At 42.3% G+C, this 21,553-nt stretch overlaps 2 long non-coding RNA genes across 2 annotated transcripts in view; one reads left to right on the forward strand and one right to left on the reverse strand.

The window, feature by feature from the left end:
- Window positions 1–20,319, forward strand: part of LOC120372666 — a 133,625-nt gene extending 113,306 nt beyond the window's left edge. The window contains exon 3 of the long non-coding RNA XR_005585100.1: window positions 19,913–20,319. This is a non-coding gene — a long non-coding RNA (uncharacterized LOC120372666). The remainder of the gene's footprint in view (window positions 1–19,912) is intronic.
- The window catches only part of LOC120372667, a 64,482-nt gene continuing 49,587 nt past the window's right edge, over window positions 6,659–21,553 (reverse strand). The window contains exons 2-3 of the long non-coding RNA XR_005585101.1: window positions 6,878–6,960; window positions 6,659–6,771 (exon numbers count right to left, since the gene is read on the reverse strand). This is a non-coding gene — a long non-coding RNA (uncharacterized LOC120372667). The remainder of the gene's footprint in view (window positions 6,772–6,877; window positions 6,961–21,553) is intronic.

Genomic DNA, 21,553 nt, shown 5'->3' on the forward strand with positions numbered 1-21,553 from the left:
TGAGCAGGTGTTATTAACAGGGACCCATAGGGATTGGATCTTGGTCCTATGCTATTTAACATTTTTATCAATGACCTGGAAGAAACCATAAAATGATCACTAATAAAGTTTACAGATGACACAAAAATTGGGGAAGTGGTAAATAATGAAGGGAACAGGTTGCTGATACAGCACAATGTGGATTGCTTGGTAAGCTGGGCACAAGCAAACAATATATGTTTTTTAATACAGCCAAATATAAGGATGTGTCTACATTCTGAGCTAGGATGTGACTCCCCTGCTTTTGTACACACACTTACGCTAGCACTCATGCAGCTAGTGCAAGTATAAATAACATAGCTGTAGTAGCACGGATAGTGGCAGTGGACACACAGCTGAGCCATGCTGAGTATATACCTACTGGTTTCCAAATTACATTTCAATTCTTTGCTAATAAAAATCACAATAGTTATCCCTTAAATAAAGTCTTTTTGATTTATGAAGAGAAAAGAAACTGTAGACTGAATCTCAGTGTTGTGATATTGTGGAGTTGCCCACTCTGCATTTAAGCAGGGAGGAGTTTGGCTGGCTAGGAGAAGGCGGCAATGCTTTCTGGCTTGGGGGAGGAGGGAAGAAGTAAAGCTGCTGGAAGAGCAGTCAGTGTGGTGGATGACTCGCCACATAGGAATGTGGGGTTTAAAAAAAGTCAGCTGGGCCTGGCACCCTCCCTTCTTTACTCAGAACAGGCTGGGCAGCACCTACCCTCCCCTTCCTAATTAGGTCACCAATATGCCAGGTGTTTAGCTATATCTGCTGTGGGCATTACGCTAACCGCACCACTAAGGGGGGCTGGGAAGGAATTTTTCCCTTACCACCATATTGGCTAATATGGGGGGGGGGGGTTGCCTTCCTCGCAGCAGGTTCCAGTAGGCTCGGTTCATGTATAGCATGATGGGCGGTAGGCCATATGTCACTGTTTATTTAAGTGTATGGTGGATGTTCAGTGCAGGTACTCCATAAATTAAGGCACAAAAGAATGAAAAAATGGCTTGGAAAAGGAATTAAGAAGAGGTGCTTGGTAACTGAGCAAGCCGGGGGTAGTTGGGGACTCCTATGACTAATATAGCAGGGAGCCAACCCCCACATCATTATAGTTCACCTTAACCCCTCCTACAAGGGGGCATGGTTGGTAAGGTCCCGGCAAGGGAATTGCTGGAGGGACCTGGCCGAAAAGAGGGAGGGGGGAGCTGGTGAAAGCCCGCCCCCGGAATTGACTGGAAGTGGTAAGGTTCTGGCAAGGAAATTGCTGGAAGGACATACATTTTGCACCTGCACTGCACACATTTTATCCGCTGGGTTAGTCCCAGACATCTGTCAATAATAAAGTTGCGGCCTGATTAAACCCATATCTAATGTCTCCTGTGATTCTTTCGGCATAGCCAGACAATGCACATAGAGCAGACAGGTGAAACCAAACCACTACTTTCTTCCCCGCTCTGATTCATTGTAGCTAATTATGCTTTTCCAAGCTAGGATCACTGGATTATTTGAATGTTTACTGTTGCTTGCCTGGTAATTTACATGCAGTATGTTTGCTAAAGCTAGATACAGTAAATTCCCTATTGTCTACAAAATAATATTCCAAAGCTGCACAAGATTTTAACTCACAACATTTAACTGGAAACAGTACATACTTTTCTACTTTAGCTTCTGATAGAGCTAGTAAAGCAGAGCTAAAAAGCCTTTCCTAAGTTACTTCAAGAGGAATTTTACTTCCCTGAGGTTTATGTTTACTCAAATAGATTAAAAACAATTGCTCACTCACCTCTTACTTGATTGAGGACACTTCTCTAAACCACATATCATATGCCAGCTACTACAATGGGAAAAGTGATGTGAATGAGACTGCTTCTGTGACTTCTGCCCCTGCCTCATGCAGTTTTGAGAATGTTGCTGAAACACTTTCCTCTCTCTTTTCCCCATTCCCTTCTGAACTTTATTCACTTTGGGCCACAGCCATAGCTGAAGTCCTGGAAGTCAATGGACATATGACACTTTACACCAGCTGAAGATATGCCCCTTTCTCACTACATTTGTCACTATTTTATTCCATACATTCTACAGAGCCAAACCTTCCAGTTTTATCTCAGTCCCTACTGAGGTAAAACTCTCATTGGCTTCAAAGGTGTTAAGTAAGGACTAAAGACCAGGTCCTCAAAAGGATTTTTCAGTGGTTTCAATGGGAGATCCACCTGCCCCTGTGGATCTGGGCCTTAGGCCCCAATCCTGCAAAGAGAGAAATAACTGGACAGAACCTTTAATTTGCCAAGCCTACTTAATGATCACACTGCCTCCTGAATAACTAAAGTCTAGCAGATCTGCTGTCAGTGAGACTTCGTTGTGTTTATTTGTAAATACAATATTGACTTGGCCAAATTATCTCTTGTTAAGTTTCCATTTTTCCAGCATATTTTTCTTAATGAATTTCTGTTCATATGTAATGTTAATGTCCCTTTACATTTATAAACATTAATAATTACATGCTGAAGTTCTCATCTTGTCAAAATATTTTAATTAGTTTTACCTTCCAGGCTGGAACAGCTGCTACCCATCTACCAAAGGGTAGAGCCATCTTATAGAAGCAGGTCACATCCTCCAGCTTTTCCTCATCCATCTCACGCAATGTGACATCACCACTAGTACTCAGCCCAGGCTAGGCAGGATCATATCATTGGTATCCAAAGCCTGAGATCTTGTAGTAATGCTTCTGGATGAAAGAGGGAATCTATATTTAAAAAAGAGTAGACAGCATTCTGAAACTCAGTTACCACAGATACCTCTCTGGCCCAGCAGCAAAGCTGACATTTGCTTTAATTTCCAGACTGACTGTTTTTTCATCCATGACCTGTGTGCATCTAGGACACCATTCTGTAGTTCCCACTGGATACACAGCCCATAGACCCATACTGTGAAAGCAGACTCCCAATAGGTTATAGAAAAGCCTCAATAATCTTCATCTGAAGTTGAGGATCTGAAACTAGATGGCTCTATAGAATGGTAACAAGATACCTGAGCTTAACTTCTTGCTCATCAACATCAATCAAGACCAATTCTGTAATGATCAAAAGTCCTCTAAATGTTTGGGGGGCGGTGTGGAATGAATACAACTGGTCACTGGAATGTAAAATGTAACCCTTCTGCCAGGTGGAGCCGGCAGCAACCAGGGCCAGGTTCAATATCTAGAGGTTCCTTTTCAACAATACAACATAGAACTGGCTCGAGCCCCAACCCAGTAATCTGGGAAGATTACACACCATCCCTGGGTGCCTCTGAGAGGTAATACGTACCCTCTCATAAGCACAGAGTCTGAGTGTAGAAAAGAAATTTTTAATGAAAGGAGGGAAGTCACCTGACATTAATTAGGGAAAATGTCACAAGCGGGATTCATAAACCTAAAACTGAGCAGGACATCCACCCCAGAGTGTGTGGGGCAGAGTCTTCTGCCTCATGTATTTGAGTTGTACAACCAAAAGTTCCTTTACTGTGCTTCCCTCTGCTCCCAAACCATACCCCACTCACAGTGGTTGTCCTAGGTCAATGAGGACCCTGGGTTCAGAAGTGCATCTGTGTGAGTTCACCTTCCACCTAGGGAAGAAGGCATCTGGCTTGGTCCACCATCTGAGTACCCATGAGGCAAACTGGAATCTAGTGTAAGTCACAAATATTAAAGGAGGGCTACAAATTCAAATATGTAATCAGGAAATGGAAACACTTAATAGTGTTTAGTTCATTGTCCTTCACTTTCCTGTTGTCCAGACTCTAAAATGTAATGTGCCTGGTTATCAACTGTGCCTAATCTACGCTAGATACAGCTGGAAGGGCACAATGGAGCTCTTTATCATTTCCTAATCCTATGATCGTTCCACACAACCCAGCCTCATGTGGGTGCTTTAAACTGTGCTAGTGTGCCAGGGTTGACCTTTTCTGGCCTCACCCCTTATGCTGGGATTGTTGCCATAGATCTGATCATGCCACCCAGGGATTCTCTATACCAGGGAATCTTCAGCGGGCTAGATCAATTGAGTTTCCAGACCTGTTTCTCTGACGACTGGCACAAAGGAGAATCTGTCTCATGGCTTTTATTTTCCCATCACAAATTCATGAAGACTTGCTTAAATCTAGACACACAAGAAACAGCCTTTTATTCAATCCATTTTGGCCAAGTTATTAATGGCTTTGCAGGAGCTGTGCCACTTGCAGTCTTCACTGCTGCCAGCAATTATAAATTGTGAGCAAAGAATTTTTGGACTACTAGGAATAGAGTCACTCACTGGGCCAGTGAGAATTTGAAATGATCTGATATATTTACAGCAAGAAGATAAGAATGCATGAGTTTTGCTCAGAAGTGGAGCAGGATGTTTTACATAGTGAAGAAGGGTTGCACAGTAGCTAGGGTAGTAGCCTGAAACTTGGGAGAATTAAGCTCAATTCCTTGTCTTGCCAAAGAATGTCTGTGTGGCAAGTCACTTAATTTCTCTGTGCCTCTAAAATGGGGATAATAGAAATTCTTTACCACATAGGGGTTTTGTGAGGATAAATACAATAAATATTGTCAGGTGTTTTGCATACAACAACAATAGGGTTGCATAAGTACCAGAGAGTGAAGGATTTACTATGTACTGTATGGAGAAGATGCAAATTAGTGGCTGATGTGTGGCAAAAAGGCATATCTCTGGTGAGGTTTCAGCCAGTTTTGTTTTATAAGATCCTGGGAGTTCAGCCTGTCACCTGAAAGTTGGATCCATGCCTTCATGACCTGTGTTGGGCCTATGGTTGTTTGTACATAATTTTGCTTTAAACCAAAGTTAGGAGGACATCAAATGAAGTGTCACTCTGAACTGTTACAGTTGTAAGATTGCTGATAAAACTAAACGTTCCTTAACCAGAAATAACTGTAATTTGAGACAGGTCCTTACCAGAGCAGCCTTGGGTTGTTTGCCTCTTCCTGTCATTATGAAGCCATCTCTGTGTGGGTTTGCAGTTCAGAACAATCAGCAATTAAATCCTGCTGAGTTGCAGCTGGCTAGGAAGAGGTGAAGTGGAAGAGACTGGGGTACAGTGTTTGCAGTTAACAGGGCTGCAGTGGGGAGTATAAGCCTTTGTTTCAGCTGCCAGGGAGTTAAGGGAGCAGGCAGTAATTATGGCTGACACCTTCACAGTTGTCAAGCCAGTAGGGCAAAGAGATGTGTAGACCATTATTTTCAGGTGATGGGCAGAGCACAGAAGTGAAGAGTTTTGTGTGGGATTGGACCAGAGCACAAACCAAAGGAGTGGAGGTCTTTATGGTAGTATGAATAGTTAGGATGAAGAAGGTAGCTTGGGTAACAGGCCCGATGTTGGGGTAAGTGAAAAACAGTCTTGCAGTTACAAGGGCCTTTCCCAAGAACAATGGACCATGGGAGAAGATTAAAGAGGAGGAGAGGTTAACAAGGTAGGCCTTTGTAGGAAATCATATAGAATATATATAAAAAGTGGGAAGGAGTTATTTAAATGAACACATAACCAGTCAAAGATTATTTGTTTTTGGAGAGATGTATATTTGCAACAGACATAGCAGATATTTTGGAAATAAAAACATCAAAATTAGAAGATGAGAAGAGAAGGTTAGAAAAAATGTGGAGGTGGAAAGATAAGTACATGGTTCTATTTTGTGTCTTCTGTGAAAATAAACAATAGTTCTTCCCAGAAAATACATTTTCAAGGGACAATCCAGTATGAAACACAGCCAGTATGAAATACAGTTCAGTGTTCAGGTGATCATGGCAGAGGGAAAACTGCCTCTATTGATCACACTCTTCTAGCCAAGAAAACCTGTTGAAATGGAGAAGCTGAAATTGCCAGAGAGGTTAAATTCCTTCAATGTTAGCAAAGAAGATCAAAGCCTTCCACCAAAGACGATATCAGAAAACCATACAGGCTGTTTCAAGTGTAGAAAAGATGCTTGAATCAACACAGAATTTGGGTGTGAGTTAAATGCCACCAAAGACCAACAGATTTATCAGATAATAATGTGCTGTTGATCCAAGCAGCAACAAAGACATTTAACCACTTTTCCCTTTCATAATAACAGGCAAATATATTGACTGAATGTCTATAAATCAAAGTATTTTTTTCCCATGGGATAATGGCAGACCTTAAAGAGTGTCAAGGTTTCAGTTCAAGGACAAAAAAAGGCTTTGAGCTTCCCAGTAGTCTACGAGGAACATGTGGAATATTGGGGTTTGGATTTGGGAGCTTGCTGGCTTCACAACAGAACTGAATTTCTTCACTGGTCAGAGCAGAGAGCTGGATAGTATTCATATTATCCAAATGGGAACAGAAATTCAGAAGAACAATTCATCCATTACCACTGTCTCCATGAATCCTGCAAAGAAAAGATTTAGGTGTTTATGATTTAATTGTTGTTAAGACACTGAACCTCATTAGATCACATGGCCGGTATTATTGCTAGTTGTTGTTATTTGTATTTCAGTAGCAGCTAGGAGGGTCCAATTGAGATAATGGATTTATTGTGCCAGGCACTATAAAACACACAGCTCTGCAGCGCTTACAATCTAAATAGATACAACAGACAACAAGTGGGAGGGAAAACAGAGGCACAAAGAGACGAAGTGACTTGCCTATAGTTACATAGCAGGTATGTGGTAGATCCAGAGTCAGAACCTAGATTTCTTGATTTCCAGTCCAGAGTCTTTATGCACAAGCACATGGATTTCCTTGTTGAACTCACATCTGAAAATAAAATGATTTGCTGTGCTACTCTTAAATTAGACATTTCAAAGGAAGGAAGATTTTTGTAAAAAGTCTTGTATTTCTAGAAGAGATCAAAGATTTTTACCTGGGAATGGGAAATCTGTTGATATGTCTGAAAATTACAAGTAGCTCTTTGATCTTGCAGGGCTCATGGATATTAAATCACATCTATATTAAAAAAAAAAAAGTAAATTTCCCTCTTCAGGGCTAGAAGGTGAGGCTGGATTTCAGGTTCAGATCCACCTTCCAAACAAAGCAGACTTATTTCAAGCACACCTTCAGCAGAACAACATTTCTTACTTATGCATAAAGACTCAAAAATATCAGTTGGATCATGCGGAGATATAGGAAGAAGGGGACACACATCAGGGCCCAAATGGGGCTCTGGGTGATCACTACTTCCCACCACCCAACACAGATGTAATGAGGTTAAGTGGTGTCTGTATAAAGAAATGAAAACTACTGATTATTCCTCAAGAAAGGCTTTTAATGACTTACAGCTATAAATGCAACACAGAAGACAAGCACAAGTATAAGTAAACTTTTACTACTATTTTTAATACTGCAGCATTAATATAATCTGAGATCAAATTATCCCAACACAACCATTCTTAATACTATAGTGTCAGTACAACTTGAGATCAAAACTGCTCGAGCAACCCAGACTTCTTTACTCCGTTACCTTATTTTGCATGCAACTTTAAAACCTTACCGTAACGAGACTATATCACCTTCTAGTCGACTGCTCTTTGCATTGGCCTGCTGCAGATAGTCGGTGCAGTTCAGGTTTCCTCGGTTCAGAGGGTGCAGGTCAGACCGATTAAAGCGAATAACTTCTCAGACCAAGAGAGAGAGAGAGACAGACATACAGACACACACACACACACCCCTGAGGTTCTACACATTTAAACTCATCTGCCCACCATGTTTTGAAGCAGGTCAACCAATCAGGTTAGGCCAAATCCAGTGTTGCCGCTTTGGCTGTATAATTCATGCTTACTTATTTTCTTGTAGCCAATTATTGTTTTAGTTTACAAGTTATGCTCAAGGAGATAGCTTATTTCTATATAGCCCACTGTCTCGATTGTGGTTTTCCTTAGTTCTCTGGGTAACTTACCTCTAAGTGGACTATTGGCTTGATTGTGGGTAAGGTTATCTTGATGACCTATGCCTAAATGCCTAGCCCATCAAACCCACATAGGAATCAGTTTTTTGGCTGCAGCATCTCTTAACCACAAGTTCCAAAGGTGGTTTCAATAAGCCGTACCCAGGGGCATGACCTATTATACTATATAGGAGTCAACATAAAAGGTAGTCTGGTTGTAGGCATCTTTTGACCACAAGTTGCAGCTTAATTTTGCAAAGCTTGCTTTTTAAAGATAATTTTGCGAAGCTTATTTTATAAAGCTTCCGGAAGTTTTAGGCCTAACACTGGCAATACTGTTGTTCATCTTAAGCTTGACAACACTCTTGCTCAAATTAATCACAGATCACACATTCCTATACTGGCCATGGATCACCAAGTTTCATGGTTCATGTGTTTGGTGGTTCAGGACAGAGATGAGAACATTTTGTTTTTAGTGGAATAGGCTGTTGCTGAGACCAAAGCAGAACTCAGTTACATTCAATACTCTGAAATTTGTTGAGGAAATTCACAAATGCTAGTCCTACTGGGAGTTATGAAATTCAGTGGGAGGGCACTGGGACCTTAATGAAGTCCTATAAATGCCTGATGAGTACGGATAACAAGAATTAACATAAGGGAGATGCCACTTGTGCAAGCAACTTTGGAAAGACTTGTAATGGTGAACAGGGCTTTTCCATTACAAATGGGAACAAATAAAATCACTGCAATCCCCTAACAGACTCAAATCTACATTTCAAAAAGTGTATGGGCACCTCAAAGATACAACCACATATCAGTAAGTTGGTTTCAAAGGGGCCATGCCAATCTTCCTATCTATACTCAGTCTCCTGTAGCCTCCAGCAGAGCTGAAGCTAGGCATAAGCAGACTCAGCAATTGTTTGGGGCCCCGAGCAGCTCAAAGGGAGGTTCCCCTATTCAGTTTTTATGTTGTGGTGTGGGACTGAGGGCCCAAAATATTCTTGCTTAGGGTCCCCAATGGGCTAGCACTGCCTCTGGCCTCCAGTCAGTATTTGGCCATTTTGTGTGTTTGGAAATCTTTGTATACTCTTCCAGATTTTTATATTGTTTAAATGTGCAATTATTTTTGCTTAAAATCCTATGCATGTTTAGTTACGACCCTCAGACTCTTAGTAAGTTGCCTATACAGCTCTCAGCACTGCCAAGCTTGTGCACTGCTGACATAACATATGGATTATTTTAAGCAATCACATTATGTGACTAAAATAGGATGAAATCTCAAGGATAACTCTGAGCCTTTCATCTTATATTATACTCTCTCAGTTCCAATTGCTTTATTGAAACAACAAGGTTAATATATATAAACGTTGTTTTGTTCAGTGTGTGTGTGTCTTCATACTGTTCAATTGTTTTAATAACCCTTCCTCTTCTAGCCTCACCTTAAATGCCTCTGCTGCTAGGTCCTATCTATCTCCATTTGTTACTCAGATTGTGTCCTGAGCATACACAACTCCATACCACTATTGCATGTTTCACCTTTGTAATTATTCCAGCTGGCACACTCAAAGGAGCCAAAGAGAGTTAGGTACCCACATACCTTTAAGATTCCATAGAAGTTGGGTATCTACCTACTTTTGGCCACTTTGAAAACCTAAGCCTATAATACTGAATATTACTATTATTTGAGTATTGCCTAGACATCCCAGCTGAGAACAAGGCTCCACTGCTCTAGGCACTGTACAAACACATAATAAATTCCAGCACTCAGAAATATGTAATCTAAACAGATAGCAAAGGGTGGGAAAGAGGAGGAATAATTCCTCATTTCAAAGATGGGGAATTGAGGTTGAGATTTTCAAAGCTATCTAGGGGATTTAGACAAAGATTTTCCAATGGAAATTAATGGAGGATCTGTGCCTAAATACCCTCCTTGTCTTTGAAAATCTCAACATGAGAGATTATGTGACTTGACCGTGGTGACAGAAGAAGCCTGTGGCAGAGCAGGAACAGCACCCCAGTCTTCTGGGTCCCTTTACCATGCAACCTTAACACTGCAACCATCTTTTCTCTTAGCAGCAGAGCTTTGAAGAAAACAGAGAATGTTTTTCTTCATATTTTTACTCTTTGAAATGGAAACTAAAAATTCCTAATCAATTCCCTGGTCAGAACTAATAAAGCAAATATAAAAATTGCAGTGAAAACTCTTCCCTTTTTAAATATCTATGCTTTAGCTACAGAAATGAGAACCAAACCTTCCTAGAAAAGAGTGTCCCCCCTCTTTTGTGTGTGCGTGGGGGGGGGAGGGAAGGCAAGGACCATGTTCCCTTTTAGAAAAAGCAGTCAAAAAGGTAAGTCCCAGCCACGATAATAGCCAAAGAAATGGATACTTTCTTAGGCCAACTCTATTTTATTGCAATTGCAATTAATACTGTTATAAAATTATTATCTTAAAATAATCTCTGAGTGAGGAAATAAATGGTGGCTACAGATGGCATCACTGTCAGTAGAGTGACAAGCGTTCCCTCTTCTCTTTTCAGGCTAATTGACCAGCTTGTGCTTGTCTCTCTTGTGGCAGCTCAATTGTTTCCCTATTGCTCTCTGACCTCTCTGTCTCTGTGCCTGCTCTCTCTTCCTTGCTTGTCCATTTTTTCCCCCTCAATCTTTCCTTCAATTGTAAAGCAAGGACATTTTGTCACTGTCAAACTCAGCATTATCATGCACAAGAGGAGCTGAGCCCAAGGCACACTGCAGAGAAGTGATTGCATGAAGCTGGGCACAAGATAGTGATTTGTTTGCTGCTGGTACTACAGGAAGCATGAACAAACATCTCAGTGACAGCAGCTGAAAGCATTGCAGCAGCAGGACTGAGAGTGCTCCCCTGCATGCACCTGTGAAGAAACAAAGCGTTTCTACTTTGTACTGAGTCCAAAAACCCCCACTCAATTTTCTATGTGGGCCAGACAGGAAAATTCTGTCATTTTCATTTCATTTCATTCACACTGACAACTGAGTGGGATGTAGTGTTTTGTTTTTTTTTAAAAATTCCTGTCCATTAATGTATTCATTTCTTTCTCAGGTGGAAATATTGCTTAATTTAGACACAGACACTGGTTTCTCTTATTTCATCCAGCAGAAACTCTCAATTCTGGGCTGTTTAATACAGGAAGAATTATTACTATACAAAGGAACTTGGCACCTTTTGATTATTTCTATTTTAAGAGAGAAGGAGGCAACAGGATTAAACTGAATTCTTTATTCAAGCACATGCATATGCTGTAAGTGAAAGAGCTACCAAACATAGTGTCTTTCTTCTCTTGATTCTATTCTTTAGGAACACAGGAATTACCAGACTGGATCAGACCAGTGGTCCATCTAGTTCAGTATCCTTTTTCTGACAGTGACCAGGAAGAGAGAGAACTGGGCAGGAAAAGGTTTTCCCATCCTGAGAGAGTTTTTGAGATTTCTAATTTTTTTCCCCCATTCTGAAGCAAGATGAAAAATTGAAATCTCAAATACTTCCATGAAGCATAAATTAATTAAAAGAAAGAACTTAGCCTCAGGTCAATTCAAATGTTTCATGTCAATAATTTCAAAACATTTAATTTTAATTTTGATCTTTTAAATTTGTTTTTCATTTTTTACTATAAATTAACTTAAATTTCAAAATGAGAGGACTTTTCAACAAAAAAATGGAACAGTTTAGTTTAGAAAATGGCAAAATGATATGTCTTGATGACAGCTTAGGGTATGTCTACACTGCAATTAGACACACAGGGCTGATCCATGCCAGCTGACTCAGGCTCAGGGGCTGTTTAATTGCAGTGTAGACGTTCAGGCTCAGGCTGCAACTCAACCTTTGGGACCCTCCCACCTCGCAGGGTCCTAGAGTCCAGGCTGCAGCCTGTCTATGCTGCAAGTAAACAGTCCATTAGCCTGATCCCCATGAGCCCGAGTAAGCTGGCACAGGCTAACTACAGGTTTTTAATTGCATTGTAGACATTCCCTGAGAACCAATCCTTTTCTGCAAACCATTATGGTTTTTCCATCACAAAAACATTTTGTTGAAAAATGCCCAACCAGCTCCTGTACCAGCTGCTGCAGAGGGAGGTCCAAGAAGCACTGCAGTAGGAAGTTATGGGAACAATCTGCCTCCAGGTAAAGTTCTCTCCTAATTCCTAATAGGTAGAGGTTGGTTTATACCCTGAGGCATGAGAAGATATAGCCAAATCTTTTGTTTGTTTCTTTAGGTCCCTACAGCATCTAACGTATGTGTTTCATTTATTCACTCTTGTTCCGTACGGGGGTGGCCAAACCGCAGCTTGCAAGCCACGTGCAGCTCTTTTACAGTTACAATGTGGCTCGCAGAGCCCCCCCCCCCAACTCTTCACCATTCTTGCCTACCAGACTGTGCGGTTGGGGCTTCTACCCTGCAGTGGGGTTAGGGGCTTCTTCTGCCCAGCAAGGAGGGAGGTCTTGGGGCTTCAGCCCCGCAGGGGCACCTGCTGGAGCAGGGCTGAAGCCCCGAGCCCAGGTACGTGCCTCTTGCTGGGCAGAAACCCCAAGCCCTGGCAGATGCCTGCCATGGAGCTAAAGCCCAAAGACCCCCACCCCACCCTGTGAAGGCTGGGGCGCTGAGCATACCCCAACTCTCTAACTTTTGAAGACAGTCATATGTGGCTCAGAGGGTCAGTAAGTTTGGCCATCCCTGCTTTGTTCAATCAGCATTAGAGTCAACATGTGACAACTACATAGTGATGAATATCAAACTATTAAATCACAAAAAAGGTGAGTCACATTTGTTGAAAATGGTGTTAAAAACTGCTTTATGTTTGGTCCCATAGTACAGCACTGACATATTTTGATCTTTATATTAAAAGTAACAAAGCAATTGTTATCACCATCATACCATATAGTAGTGAGACATGGGAACTTACCAAGAAAGGTATTCAGAAGCCGGATGCACTTCATCACAAATGTCTGAGGACAATATTGAGAATAACATATAGAGATAGGAAGATGAATGAAGAAGTCAGAAAAATGGCTGGACAAGCCACCCTCTCACAAATCATCTACGAAAGAAGACATCAGTGGCTGGGACATGTGCTGAGAATGGAAAAAGAACGCTTACCAAGTACCGCCCTTGAATGGAAGCCAGAAAAAGCAAGAAGAAAGAGAGGAAGACCACAGATAACATGGAAATGAACAGTTCTGAATGACATCTAGCACCTCAACATGAAATGGGAAGATTTGGGGAGAAGGGCAGTTAGATGTGCCTCCAACCCCCAGACATCTATGACACAACATCCCTGCTGGTTTATCAGGACCCACAACACCACATCTTGCAATATACATTTTAGGTCTGAGTTCCCTAGCAACATCCCTGTGACGAACATCCCCCAATCCAAACCCTACTGCCTACCAACCATCTCCACACCTACAGTGGCAAACCCATCAATCGCTGTGCCATCAGAAAAAATTCCTCCCTTTTCCCCCTGTAGATTAAAGGAGCCCAATTAGGGCCTCTGCAAATCTTACTCCATAATGAGCCCTGAAAACCTAAAGGTCAAAATGGGGTTTATTTATACATACCGTCTCTAATCCTGTAATGATATCAAATTCAAAGTATATACCATTAAAGATGTGTGTAGTTTGTTGCAGGACTGAAGCCTATGTCACTAACATCTGTATATGAGATTAATTAGTAGAGCTGGTCCAAAAGGTTCCATCAAAACATTTTTTTCAAAGAAAAATAGCTTTTTTGACAAAATGGACATTTTTTGTAAAAAAGCTTCCATTTTCATTCTGTGTGTGTGCGTTTTGCTTTTCAGGAACTAAACCCCTCCTCCCCCCAAATTTAAAGATTTTAACCAAAGCCAGACATTTTTTCAGCTTTTGACTATAAAAACATGAGGTGTTTGTTGTTCTGGTTTTCAGTTCTTTGAAAACCCCAAAAATGTTAACAAAAACTGAAAAAACAAAAGTTATCAAAAATGTTTTACAGAGAAAAAATGATTTCCTGGTGAGCTCTGTTAATTTGCCTTATGTTATTTAATAGGTCATAAGAAAAAATCACTTTCCCTATTTTATTTATCTCCTTTTCCTCCTCTCACTGCATCTCAGGTCCCATTTGGCCACTTTACATATATAATAGCAAATACAACGTGTCTTGTGATGCACAGCTGGCAAAGAGGAGGACATAAACTTCGTAGTCACAGTTTAGTACTCTTTTCCTGCAGGAGTTTGCAAGATATTAAAAATAAGAAAAACATGTTGCTATAAAGTCATATTTTCCTTATACTGAGTATTTATTGTATTGTATCCAGTTTCGGAAGTACAATTATTAAGAAAACCTATAGGAGATTCCCTCCCTCCCCCCCCCCCCCAGTTATTTAAAACAGAAAGTTTGATTTCAAGACAGACAAGAGCAGTTTGTTGGCAGGGCAGATGTCTAGTGGGGCAGACCGAAGAGTTTTGGAGAAGGGAAAATGGGGCTAGTGGATCCTGATTGTATGATCTTCAGGGCAAGGACTAGATCTGCATATGTTTGAAAAGCACTTTGCATGCTGTGGATGTTATCTCAAATAAATAATAGATAATATTGGAGATATGTGGAAACAAGTTGTGAGCTGTTGGGGCCTGTGGGAAAGCTGTGACAAAGGCTGATCAAGCCTGGAAGGGCTATTGGAGGACTATGCTGAGGGGCTGCCACAGTCTGGGATCTATTGGAGTGTTCTGCAGAGGATAAGGGAAGGCTGACTGGCCTACTGGAGGGTTATGTGGATGAGATAATGAGGCTGGTGACATCTACTAAATGCTATTTAGAGGGATTGGCAGAGAAACTGGTAAAGGACCATACAGAGAGGAGGACACAGTTAATGGGGCCTGTATTAGGGATGGATAGACAGGACCATTGTGATCATCTAGTCCAATTGTGGGCAAACTTTTTGGCCTAAGGGCCACATTGCAGTTCCAAAACTGTATGGAGGGCCGGGTTGGGAAGGCTGTGCCTCCCCAAACCACCTGGCCTCCACCCCCTACCTGCCCCTCCCACTCCCTACCTCCTGACTGCCCCCCTCAGAACCCCTGACCCATCCACCCCCCCCCCACTCCTTGTCCCCTGACCACCCCCTCCAGGACCTCACCCCCCCTTTTCAACACCCCCTGCTCCCTGTCCCCTGAGTGCCCCGACCCCTATCCACACCCCTGCCCCCAACAGACTCCCCGGGACTCCCATGCCTATCCAGCCACCCCCTGTCCCCTGACCCCACCCCCACTCCCAAACCTCCACCCCATCCAACTGCTCCCTGTCCCCTGACTGCCCCCCAGGACCCCTTGCCCCTTATCCAACTCCCAGCCCCCTTACCATGGCACTCAGAACAGCATGTCTTGCAACTGCTGCTCTGAGTGTCATGGTAAGTCTCAGTTCAGTACGAGGGACAGTTGAGAGTCTGATCTGTTGTTTATCACCATTGGTAATATAGTGTTTCATATATACAGTACTGAACTGACCAATGTGCATTTTATCAGTGTATCATTGTTGTCTGCTGTATCAGAGTCATTCAGCTCTGTGGCATGAGTCCCATATTAATAAAAACTAAGAAATATTCTACTGAAGGTGAAATGGTAGGGATGCCCGGTTTGGGAGATATCCCCATTACCACTGATATGAATCACCATAGCACAGTTTTAACTATGGAGTGCTAGCTAGCCAAGGATTAATTTTATATATATATATATATATACACACACACACACACACACACACACACACACACACACACACGTGAGAGACATTTCATATAGAAGTAGAAGGACATGATGGAACACTGAAGAGGTTGATTGATTGAACTGGGTGCCAGAGAGACACAGGGTACGTCTACACTACGGGACTATTCCGAATTTGCATAAACCGGTTTTGTAAAACAGATTTTATAAAATCGAGTGTGTGTGCCAGCCACAACACACAATCGTGGTGTGGTGTGTCGGTCGTCCGGAGCCTGCTAGCGTCTTTTTCTGAGGCATGACTGTGGGGTAGCTACTCCGTCTAGCCCCCCCCCCCCCCCGCCCTCCCCCCCCCCCCATTTCAGGTTGGTTGAGATATGGGGCAAAAATGGGAAAAAAAATTCTGGGTGGTTCTGGGGGTCTCCCTCTCCCCTCTCTCCCTCTCCCTCCGGACAAGACGCTTGCTTGGTTGTTTGGTGAACAGTGTGGTGGCAAGCGCACCCAGCAAGCAGCAATGATGGACCCTCAGCTCCATACCAATCGTGGTGTTTTCTCGCCTAAACGCATCGCGCACTGAGCAGGGAACCAGGACCTTGAACGGAGGAGGCGCGCATAAGCGGAGCGCGGCGATGAGATGATGACACAGAATGGACACAGACACATGGCCCCGCGCACGCGGCCCCGGCGCTGATGGGGATATGGTAATGGGGATTAACTATTTGTTGAATTCCGATTTTGGGGGGACGGTGGGAACGACTGGGGGGGGGACATGTGTTTGGTTGTGAGTGCGGTTCCCCAGTGGCTGGCTGCGAAACTTCTTGCGGTACTTCACTTTTTTTTGGTTTTGCCTGCCTTGCTGAACCCCTGCCCACCACTGCCAAGCAGCCAGCAGCCAGCAGCGTAGAGAAGGAGCCCTGTGGCTTGGGCAAGATGGAGCTTGCAAAGCCAGACAGCTACCTGTCAGATCACGGGAATCAATTTGGAATGCTGTGCTGGCTGGCAAAATGCAAGTAGCCAAGCTGCTGCTACTAAGAAAGGGTGTGACTCTGGGGAATGCAGGCTCTGGGGATGGCTTTTTGCTGCAATGATGGATAACTGGCTGTGGATGATGGATGGATATGGATATCCGGCGGGGCCCCACCACACCATCACAGCACCACACCACAGCACCACAGGCACTTTAGTGGTGCGGAGGGTGTGGTTGGGAAGGGGCACTCACAAACAAACATCCACGGATGGTGGGGGGGACACATGGATGGATCAGCAATGATGGCATTTTCAAGCACCACTCTGTTTAAACGGCTGGACTTACTTCTTTCTTTCCAGAAACCAGAAAATAACAGTTGGGAATGCCTGTCGTTATCCGTTATCCTGGGCTGGCCCCTTGGATGCCCCAATGATGATGCCATACACACAGCCATGCACAGGCCAGGCAGCCAGGAGGGATTCAAGGATGACAGTGCAGGAATGTGCAGAATGGTGGCATGGTGGTGTTTGGTGCATTTATGGTTTAAGCGCCGACTCGCAGGCACCAGACCTCAGCCCATGAGGAGAATAATTAGAAAGATACATTTTACAGAACAATGGTTATATCTTTCACAGTGAAAAAGCATATTCACCTTACTTTACATGTGATTTCCCCTACACAAGGCATTTTTTCATTCTTAAGTGTGCTGCTGCATCTCTCTGGGTTACAGGGTTCAGACACAGGGATCAAGACTCCACAGATAGACAGAAGTAACACATCCAGAGAGGGATACAAATGCAGTCAGCTGGGGGGGAAATGGCAGAATACATTACAAGAAGAGAATGGAGTAATTCCAAGAAAAGCAGTACCTGATAATGACTTACATTTCTACATGACCTTTCACCTGGGACTCTTTACAGACATTACACAGGGGATCTCTTCACTCATCCCAGAAAAGCAGTTACCTCTTGGGTGAAGATGTTTAAAAAAAAAAACAAAAAAACCCCCAAAAACAAACAAAAAACAGGTTAGAGGAATGTCAAAAAACATGGAAAGAGAGAATGATAACAGAGAAAGAGAGAGAGGCAGAATAGTTAAGGCTGATATTTCACTTAAAATATCTCCCATTCAAAATAAAGTCATGCCCTAGGACCAAAGTAAAATACACTTCAATCATAACAGCATGATAATGAACTTATAATTAATTAATTATAATTAATGTCTATATTGTAACAGACAAACAGCATTATCATTTCAGTTACCCTCTGAACTTTTATATTTAATTAGTATGTTTTAGCATTTAAAATGAGAAAAATATTAAATCATCAATAACTTTTGCTTATTGTTTCTCTATCAATAAGAAATAGAACTAATATTTAAGATTGGAAGGCCTTAGTTTAAAACCAAACATCTAGTTTTGCAGTTTTCATCCTTAATTTTAGCCACAACGTTGAACTTGCAGTGAATTGCCAGGAAGAAGCATGAGTGAACTGCAGATGCAAAAAAGGGTGGCCCAGTTTGAAAAACAGGCATAGGTATACACCTACGCCCACCCATACCCATACACCCCTTCTAAATCTGTTCATTGAACACAAGCAGTAGGACTCTTTTCCTCTTTGAATTATTGTCTTACATTCATTATGCATGTTTGTATTTTGTAACCACAAAGACAATCAGTCTGCCCTACACTAAAAGCAAGAGAGAACATTTTATTACAAGAAACAGCACTTTAATATCTATCAATACAAACAGAACATAGCTGGAATATTACACATTTAACTGAGAACTGCTGAATATAGCTGCACACTGCCATGATGGCATATGTTGGGGTACACTACTGATCTCCAGCTATATTGATTTTGTATTTGTGGTGTGCAGTGTGTGGGGTTGCAGTAGAAAATTCTCTCTCAGCTGTTGCACAGTCACGTCTGAAAGCTAACTGATTATAGCTTCCACATTTCATTTTCAGACAGGTTCACATTAACTTCCTCCACTATGAAGTGTGGCCCCATTTCGCTGCGTATCTGATTATGTTCCTGATTGTTACCCTCACCAAAAAGTAAAATGAGATCGTATATAACAAGCTGATGCAATGAGATTTGAATATCCTCCACATGTCCCCTTGTACCCTCCACCCCAAACAGACACCACCACCCCTCCACCATCAAGACATATTCTGGTGAGTAATTCAATTTTTAAAAAGTAGAAGATGTGCAGCTCTCAGATATCCCTGGCTACATGAAATAAAGATATATGAGCAGCTCAGGAGATGCATACACAATCCTTTGCAAACTGCACCAGAGAAAAGCAAACATCTCATACCGTCTGAGCCCTAAACTTCCAAATTACATTTCACTCTTACCACATTCAGATTAAAATACTCCCCTCCAACTTTATACTTGGCTTCACAATAGGTGTGCTTGGTCTTGTCTGCACTGTATCTATTTCAGCCTTGCTTCTTGCTTCTGGGATTTATTCCCTTTATCTCATATACTCTTGTTTTTTGTTAATGGTACTCTACATCATTCAAGCTGACATCCTATTTCTTTGCTCTGCTGTAGTTCATTTTTGCTGATTTCATTCTTATACCCACATCTGTCTATACGCTTAACTGAGCATTTTCATGCCTGCCAATGTTTCAGAATCTTTTAAAAGTTAAAACCATGACATTAGACTCTCAACACTTGCAAAGTTTAGATGTTTTAAAGCAACACAAATAAATGTCTAAGGTATCAGGTGGGGTAGGAAGTGGCCCAGAGGAAGATGAGTAGGAGGTGGGCCGAGTGTAGGCCATCCCATGCTATCACATTTCCAGGGCCCTGTACTGGGACCCAATGGAGTAGGAAGGCCCAGGTCCCTGTACCCACCCCAGATTCCCCTATGCCTAGCTCTTTAATGGGCAAACTAAGTGGGCTGCTGACAAGGCAGCTGACTCAGCTGAGCCCCATTTGGGTTTTTTTTGCCACATTGAAGTAGGAGAGAGACTTGAACTGCAGACCCTGCTGAGCAAACAAATTATTCCACATCAGTCAGGAAGCTGTTAACAGTCTTGGGTATCTCCGTACCCTCTAGAGCAGTTGATTTATGTTTTAGTCTTTCTTTCCTTATTTTTATATATATCAATGGGGTGTGTTTTATTGCAGGCAAATCAACATTTTTATATATTTGGGGCTCAGCTGGGTCAGCTGCCTTGTCAGCAGCCCCCTTAGGTTGCCCATATATATATATATGGTGGGTTCTTCTGAGGAGTCTAGATATCTGTTTATGGGGAGAACAAAAGCCTATTTTTGTCCTTAAACATGCAAATGTTGTTTTGGTTTATTCAGATGCTCAACCAGAACACCTGAAGGGAGGTCAAGAGTGTGAACCGATGAAGGTCTCCCCGGTCAGAGAAATGACAATACTGATGTAGAATGATGAGAAATCACCTCGGGAAAGATACAACTGAATCTTTTGAAAAATAGCCAGAAATTATACTTGTATCTGAAGTGGGGGAGTTTTATCATTATTCTCGCAATAGCAGGAACGCTTCATTATGTATTTTTAAATGTCTTGTTATCTTGAATAAATCTGTTTATTACTACACAAAAAGAGCACATTCAATTGTTCAGGGATGTATTTTCTAGTAGACTCATGGTTGTGAAACAAATTGTGATGTGAGATTACGCTTAATTCAGACCTATTTTAGCTTGGAAATAGATAATGGATAAAGCAGTAGCCTTTTTAGCTGTTACCCCACGTGCAGAGCAATGTCTTTAAGCTTCAGTTTGGTGCACTGAAATAGAAGAGTCTTGTATTCACAAACAACTAGATCAGAGCTAACACACAAAGTTACCAATATCAATGGGGTGTGTTTTATTGCAAGCAAATAATCAACATTTGTCAGAGCACTCAGAAAAAAACAAATGAGTGTAGATAGACTGGTGGTAATTGTCACATGCAGAGATTACTTCTAGTACAGAATGGAGTATTGTTGACCTCAAGTTGTAGGTTAGTAAAGTGAAGTTGGCTAAAATGAATGAGGTAACTGATTTAAAAATCATACATAAATATTTGTTGTGCCACTAATCAATCTACTAGTCAATGAAGATTACAGGAACTGAAATGATCAGTTTCTTCTTGGTTAACGGGACTTTTAACTGAGTTCAGAAAAATCTGCAAAAAAGGATGCTAATGAGTCATCAAATGCTGTCTCGGGGTCAGTAAAGCCATTCACAGACTCAGAACTAGACATCAGAACTTATTTCACTGACTGAAAAATCAAACTGTTGTTACAGAATTTATAAAGGGAACAATCATTATCAGCATGACCTATTCAGTGGCCACATTCACCCGCCTGTTAAGTCTGATTTGAATCACTCCAGTAGAGTGGAATAGACAAAGTCAATGCAAGCGATTACCTGGGAAGTGCTGTAGCATAGGGGAATCCACTGTTGTTGTGGTGTTAGCAGATTGATTTCTTTGCCAGTTCATGTACTTGGAATGACTGGATAGCAACTACTGTTGCCCAATACCCAGCTGCTGCAAGTGACCCGTAAGCAGCCTAAGTAAGATGCAGCACCCATGAGGCTGCTCAATTGTTTATACCAATGGCCCAGGTCTTAGTCATGTCAGTGCCAGGATCAGGCCTTAATGCCATCTTTGAACTACACAACTTGTACCAAGAGCAGCATGACCAGTGCAGTGAATTGGGCCCTCTGTCACATGGAATAATCATTACAGGATGACCATTAGTGGCACCGGGACATTTTTAGTAGCGGAGGTGCTGCAAGCCAGCCCCCGCCCCCCTTACCCCTGTGCATGTTCACCCCTGCCGAGCTGAGGCTGGGAGCAGGGCTGTGTCTCCGGGAGGGGGGAACCTGGACAGCGGTAAGGGGGCCGAGGCTGTGGCCACAGCTGGGGGTGGGCCTGGGGCCAGGAGAGGAGCCCCAGGCAGGGGCCAGCAGAGCAGAGCCTTGGCTGTGGGG

The sequence above is a fragment of the Mauremys reevesii genome, linkage group 9 (assembly GCF_016161935.1).
Source record: "Mauremys reevesii isolate NIE-2019 linkage group 9, ASM1616193v1, whole genome shotgun sequence".
Classification (NCBI taxonomy): domain Eukaryota; kingdom Metazoa; phylum Chordata; order Testudines; family Geoemydidae; genus Mauremys; species Mauremys reevesii.